This window comes from Chiroxiphia lanceolata, chromosome 5 (assembly GCF_009829145.1).
Source record: "Chiroxiphia lanceolata isolate bChiLan1 chromosome 5, bChiLan1.pri, whole genome shotgun sequence".
Taxonomy (NCBI): domain Eukaryota; kingdom Metazoa; phylum Chordata; class Aves; order Passeriformes; family Pipridae; genus Chiroxiphia; species Chiroxiphia lanceolata.
In genome coordinates, this window is record NC_045641.1 from 25813395 (window position 1) to 25820910 (window position 7516).

General features: G+C 34.8%; 1 long non-coding RNA gene across 1 annotated transcript; it reads left to right on the top strand.

The window, feature by feature from the left end:
* Positions 1-726: 726 nt before the first annotated feature.
* LOC116787752 lies at positions 727-5084 on the top strand. The gene is made up of 4 exons (XR_004357436.1): positions 727-809; positions 1551-1656; positions 2771-2861; positions 4973-5084. It is a non-coding gene; the product is annotated as an uncharacterized LOC116787752 (long non-coding RNA).
* Positions 5085-7516: the final 2432 nt, after the last annotated feature.

Consider the following 7516-nt stretch of genomic DNA (forward strand, 5'->3'; position numbering starts at 1 on the left):
TTCCTTGCAAATGTGTTAGAATTAATATTAAGCACTCATTTAAAAACACGTAGTACCAAAATTGATGTTAAATTAAAGGAATTCCTTTCATTAGACATTAAGCTTTAATGACAATTTAAGGTTGAAAAACAAACACTTTTTTATTATGTTATTCGTTAGAGAATTATTTCATTTTACATGGAATTGTAACTATCACCAATTAGACTTCTTGCTTGAAAAGACACTCTAGTCGGGATGTTCTCTGAATTACATAATTCACCATATTCTTACTAATGAAAAGTTTAGGTGACAGAATACATAATGCAAAAGTTCAAGCTTTATAGTTACCATCCTTTATTCATTCATACATAAAATATGTACTTTATTATGTTAATCAAACTTCTACATAAGTCTGTTTTTCTGAGTAATGCATTGCAATTCAGTTTCACTTCGATAGAGTAGTGCAAGCAATTACATCTATTTCATCCATAGAAACTCATCCCTCTGACTCTATCTTTTTAAATGCTGTATTGACTTATGGTATGTGAGCTGTTAAAATCACACAGACTTACAAAGAATCTTCGTTTACAAATGGAAACTGAAGAAGAAAACTTCTGACTTTTTAAATCTCTGATATTTAAATTGCATTTTCATATGTATAGAAATAGCTCAGTAAGACTATTTTAAGTAATTCTTTAGTTCAACCTTTGTCTTTCTAGTCTAAACATTTTTTTTATTTCTCCAAAGTTTATCTGGACTTTTTCAATATGATGTATGTCAAGGAATCAGCCTAAGTGATAAAAGCAGGAAAGCAAAGAAAATCTGCATCAGTGAGTATTTATATTGGCAAGAGCTGACACTTTTGTAAAAGAAAAACAAGAACAGAGGCTGTTCATTTCTGAAATGAAATCAGCTTCACTTCATTTCTCTCAGGAAAACATCATTGCATGAAATGATATAAATCAGTATTGATATCAGTAAGCTTCAAACTAGAAGAGACAAATGCACTCTGCAGCACAGTAATTCAATGGCTCCGAGTCAAGTTTACTGTTGTCTCATTTCTACTAATCATTGTAAAAATTCCCTGTGAAATAATTATCCCTAAAACAATCAAGACAGTATATCTCTATAAAGGAGAGGATCGATTTAACAACAAACTCTAGATTTAACTGTATTGATTAAAGGGCATTCAGTGTAATTTTAGTGAATTATGTTTGGCTTTCATTTCCCAGTAGAAATTTTTCTTGTGATGATCAAAAGGTAAATTACAAATTACTACATGGTCTTTTGTGTGCTACCTATATAACACCCAACTATTTCTTTTCAAAGAAACATTGATGTAAGAAAGGACAAAATATTGGGGTTTTTTTTACACATGACATCTTACTATAAGAATCAGATGACTGAGTTTATAGCACTTACCTAAGAGTTTGATGTCATCTTCTCAATTCATTAATACGGAAATCGAGACTGCACTAAAGAGTCTGTGTTAAAGGAACAAATCCAAGATCATCTTATGAGAATAGAATTAGAAAGATTAAGAAAGTAATATGATTTTTCTTCTTAAATAGGAGTAATTTCAAAGGAGCTGTTAACACTTTCGTTTCTGAAACTTCCTTACTGGCACAAGGGAGAACTAAAGGAATCAGAGAGATTCAAAGACAATTTAATGTATCTGTAAGTCTGACACCACTGCTGATACAATTTAATTGAGGACTAATTGGAACTAAGAAGGCTAGTTATTTTGTGAACTGCACGTGTATTAGTTCCAGTCATTTTTAATCCGATGTAATGATGATAAAGAGTCTAACTTACTTTGTTTAGTTAATAACATTAGGCCAGAAAGGATCACCTAGTCATTTCATGTTACCCAATACATTGCTAATATAAACAATGTCTAATTACAGTGACTACATACTCCCATGAAATGACCAATTAGAGCATTTGCTGATTCTAAATGTTCACTGTTAGAGACATTTCCACATGCTTTCTGTGGATCACATTCATAAATTCTATCCTAGCTGGTAGGAAGCATAAGAGCAGAATATGTGAGGAAAAAGTTGGTTTTAAGCAGCACAAAGGACATTTAAATTCTCAGACAGAGCTTCCATGCAAAAATGTATCAAATTAAAATGCATTTTTGTTATTCTCTAGGACTACGTAATATTGCACATTTATATGCTCTTCTTGCTGAATTGAACAGATTGTGCAGAATGTTCAAGACTCATAAGATAAAGAAGTCATATGTTAACATTTTAATATTTAGATCAACAAACTTAGTGATTTGTATTCACTTACAAAGCTGATTTATTGACTGTTAATCTGTAGCTGATATGAATAATACCAGAATAATCTCTTTTTGTTACTTTACTGATGAGTCAATAACTGCCCCCTGAAAACACCAGTCCAGCATGTACCAATGTTTTATGAAGTGACAAAATCAGACAATAATGTTGACAGCATGTTTGGTAACCTCAATTTCAAATCAAAATAGCAAAATGCAATAAATGAAAACAAATTGCTTTTTTAATGATTGAATTATTATCCCTTAAGTAATCACGCTGAAAAATTTGCCAGTTCTGTCAAAGCAAATAACAGTACACCAGTATGTGCATTACCAGATCTAATTCACACAAAGTTTTAGAAATACTGGAAAAAAATGATACATGGTTATCTAGGCAATTTAAATAAAATAAATGCATTTACAAGGAATGCAATTAATGCATATATCACAGACAAATAAAAATTAGATACTGAAAAAGTATCTGGAAGTATTTCAATTGCACTGCAGGTGCCTAAAATGCTTTGCTACCACACGTGTTTGTACTGTGCAAGGTCTCAATCCTCCTACGACTTCAGTGAGTTCAAATGTTACCACTCAGGTCAGTATGCCAGTGTCAGGTGCTTTTCCTGTTCTTAAGCAATGCCCTAAACAATGCTAATCTACTTAGATGAAAGTTTTTCCTTGGAATAAAAGGCAGCATGGCAACCCGCATATCTGCCCACCAGAATTGTTTGAGGGAATTAAAATGTAACTGAAAACCCATATCATGTGGGTTTTCGCACATACAATGTGCGAAAAGCTAAAAGCAAAAATTAACAAATCTTCTCTTAAATTGTTGGTATATGCTGAATGTGTGCTACACTGTCTTGTCCAGGATATTTAAAAATGAAATATATGATAAACTTTGTCTTATTGCACTTAGATTAATAAAAGAAAGTAATTAAAAGACCCTCACATTTTTTTTTCTAGAAGCTAGAAATTATTAACTATCCAGAAAAGAATCAAAGCTTTTGTATGAAAAATTATTCTTTGGGCTGAATTGCAATAAATCAGTAAGACTGTTATTTTTCAATAGGTAATAATCGTCTTCATATAAACCAAAAATATTGTTTGGGATGATTAATATACAATGCTGTATTATGCATTTGGGAGTGTCAATGCATAATTTTTAGTTCTAATGTTATTATGTAATTGAGAGAACATGTTCATTTGCCCTAATAACTACTAAGACGCACTTAATAAAATGAAATGTAATAATACTTGTAATTTAATCTATTCATGGAAGTAATTTTAAAAGTCTAGCATTCTCCTTAATGTGGATAACATTCATAAATTATAAAGTGTTGTGATGCAGAATTGACAATGCCATTGTTTTTTACACTTTGAGATGAATCTGCAGCCTTCATTATCTGCATACCAACTCAGGATTATCAAGGGCAAACAAAAGATAATTAACACCAGAAACAGGCAAATGCAGGAGCTACTGAGTGAGGTTTTTCATTTAATGTAGAACCTTTGGAAACTGGAAAATAGAATAACTGTTCAAAATCTTTTTTTTTGCCCTTGCACAAAACTGTTCAAGTATGTTTTCTTTTCTACATTTCAAATATATTTTTTTTGTTATAAAACTATATTGGCATGTTCAATCTCAGATGTATTCAGTAAATGAATGTGTTAAGAAAAGCATTTTTTCAAAGTACTAAGTTAATTTTCTGCAGTGGTTTTGCTTTTTTTTTGTCTAGAACAGCAGAGAGATAACTATGACGTGCATATTCAAATTCTATAGTTTGACTTGCCCGTAGCAGAGCTGTAAATAAGTCACTTCTTACCTTATGGTGCAATGCTCTAGGATAAGGATGAAAACTTCTACTATACAAATTCGATTCAAAAATAAGATATATTTGTATGTTAATAGCTTGTGGGAAAAAGCATATGAGACTGCCTATGGCATTTTTATATGTACTCATAGCAGAACAATAAAGGTTTACTAAATGCTGATATAGTTACAAGACAGTATACTTCACAGCAAGAATTGCTGAAATGTTTCTTTTCAGTTTTCTGCGCAAGAAATCTTGAATACAATTCTGCATTGTACTCTAAAATGTTTGCTATAAAACCAGTAATTTCAGAAATTAATCCGTGAAGATCCTCAACAAAGAGAACCTTTTGAACGCAAGGCAAAGAAGCACTATATCTTTGGACTCTTTCTGTAAATGAACATCCTTCTGCAAAAGGTCCAGGCAAAGTCATTTTACACATGGAAATACAGGACAGTGATATTCAGACTTTTATACAACTTACAGATGTTGATGACAGTCCAAATCTCCTCCCCTTACTTACGTAAGAAATTCTTATTTCAGGGGAATGTGATTATTAGCCCATGAGCCATCCATGAAAGATTCAACCATTTGTGTTTAAACATCATGATATGTTACAATACCGTCACTTTTTACATTTTAGTACTAGAAACGCCTTTTAAGTAACTAATCCAAAGATGATATGCGAACAGTAGGATCTTGCTTTTCACCCAGCACAGTGGGTTGACAGCCCTTTATGTAGGGATGAGGTTTACACACTAAGACAACTTGATGAGTCTTCTTCTCTTCCAGAAGGTATAAAGTCAGCTATAGTGGTACCTTCATTATCAGAGTTGTCCCTTATTTCTGCTGCCTGAACCTTTTTTCTCTGGTCTTGATTCACACTGGACAGTGACAGGCATCAGAGGGTGTGCGGAATAGGGAAGCCTTTGTGAATACGCTGCCCCTCAGCCAGACCTCAGAGACAGGAAGAGGCTGAGGCCAAGGCCCAGTGCTCTCTCCACATCCTTGGTTCAGTTCTCACGACCAGACAAGTATTTAAGCACCTGAAATACCATAGCAACTGTGTGGTTCATGATAAGCTCGATATGAGTTAACAAAGTGCCCTAGAGATCAAGAAGGACATGAAGTCCCCTGGGATCTGTCAAGCACAGCACACCTAACTGGTTGAAAGAAAAGATTGTACCACTGGGCTCAGCCTCACCTGAAGTACTCTGTGCAGTTTGGGGCTCTATAATAGATTACAATGTGTCCAAAGGAGGAGAACAAAGATGCCAAAAGGACTAGAGGGCATGACTTATGAGGAGCAGATGAGTATATTTTGTTTATTTAGCTAAGAGAAGAGAAACCTAAAGGGTGATCTCATCACTGTCTACAACCTCCTCATGAAGGGAGCAGAGAGGGAGGTGTTGATCTCTTCTTTCTGGTGTCCAGTGAGGGAATGGATTAAAGCTACATAATCAGAAATTCAGACTGGATATTATGGAAAAGTTCTTCACTGGTCAAACACTGGAACAATCTCTTGAGGAAAGTGATCATGGTCCCAAGACTCCAACTGGACTTTAATAAATGTTTGAACAATGCCCAGCTTTATGTTTAAATTTTTTTTATTTTTGGTTTAACTTTTAGGTTGCCCCACGTGGAGGCAGGGTTTGGAGTCAATGATCCTCATGGGTCTCTTCCAACTCAGGATACTCTAGGAATCTAATATTCTAACTAATGGGAGTCTCAGGTACTGACTAGTTGTCATTCTAGTTCCTAGATACTTCTGAAAAACAGAGCTCTAAACTTTTCCCATACTCAGTTGGGAAGCTTGGGAATTTGGGGAAAATTAAGAATCAAGATGCTAAAACTCTTAAGTGCTATGGGGATCTAATTTTTTTTTAATTAAAACTCCTTTTTTTTTTAAGGACATTGGCTCCAGTTCTGCAAATATTTGTATAAAAGCTTTTTAACATAAAGTCTTTAAAATTAAATGTACCATGGTTGGAAAAGGTACCATGTGCCTTTGAACTAATAGAGAATATCAGTTCCTTCACATAAATTTATTTATTTAAAAGCCCCTGTCCTTTCATTGAATTCATCTTCTATTTAAATCCCCTTCCCCTGAAGGAAGATAAGGCACTCTACTATCTGTGAGCTGACTGTAAATATATTTTAGAGAGTATGATACCTTTTTTAATTATGCACAGGAAAACACAACTGAAGTAGATGCAGCTTGATTACCAGGTGACAGGGTAAAAAACACATGGTGCCAGACGATGGTAGTGGGCATTCGTGGCCTCTGTTGCCATCACTGCTCCCCATGAACCCACCCCTGTCTCCTGAAACAGAAGCAGCAGCCTCTGCTGCTCCAGAGGAGATACATAGACCAAATAGATAGTGTAGAGCTTCTCCATTACAGAGACATTTCAGTAAAGTCTTGCTTCCACTCTTTGTCCTTCCAAATACCACTGCTATTACTACTACTAGTAATAATAATAATAATAATAACAATAATGAAACCTGTTTGCTAATCTTCATATATACTATGAGACTTCTTTCTCAAAAGTTTTCTCTGGATCCATCCTGCACAATTTTCTAAACATCTTTTAAATGTCTGTGGTGTTCATGGTTTTAAGACTTTACTATACCCCAGGATTTTCAGAAATCTGTAGTAAATAAGAGCTTCATCAGAACAAAAGGAGCTTCTGCAAGCAGACAGGGCGCCTGTGGAAAGGACTACTTTCCGCTGGTACATGAGGGACAATGAGCTACTTTTAGGTCTATATGCCTAGCAAATTTTCCAGAACTCTTGGAAGAAAGCAGAGAAAGTTTGAGAAGATCGGCAATAAGTCATTAAAACTTGAAATAAACAACTTCAAGTGTTATCAAAGGACTAGATTTATCGTATACTGGATACAGGTTGATTTTTCTCCCTTGCAGGAATATTTATGAAAACACATGCACCACAAAACATGCATCCACAAACCCATTGCCTGAGGATGAAATGATAGTAGATGATAACTCTTCCAGGAAGAACTGCCTTTGTGCATTTAAACTCAGTGGTGACCTTCCAGCGCTGAACCAATAAAGAATTTTCTATTTCAAGTTGGGCTATATGTGATAAGGAAGCACTGAATCCTAACATTTACCCCTAAGATTCAACTTCTATTTACAGTGATCAGAATAAGGATGAATATAGTGTCAAAGTGTTTCAGCACCTCAGAAGTCTGACCTAACACCTGCAGAATCCTTACAATATGGAAACGATTGGAGGTTTTATGCCTTTGTGCCCTAGAGATGCCACAAGTGCTTCCTTGGCTGAACACTTGATGAACGCTATGTTGTGGCTGCTTCAGAAATCCTTTAGATCTCCTTTCTGTCTTTAGTTTTGAGATCCCTCCTAGAATACATACCCCTAGTATGGGGTCAGCTTCAACATGCGGTCCTTCTT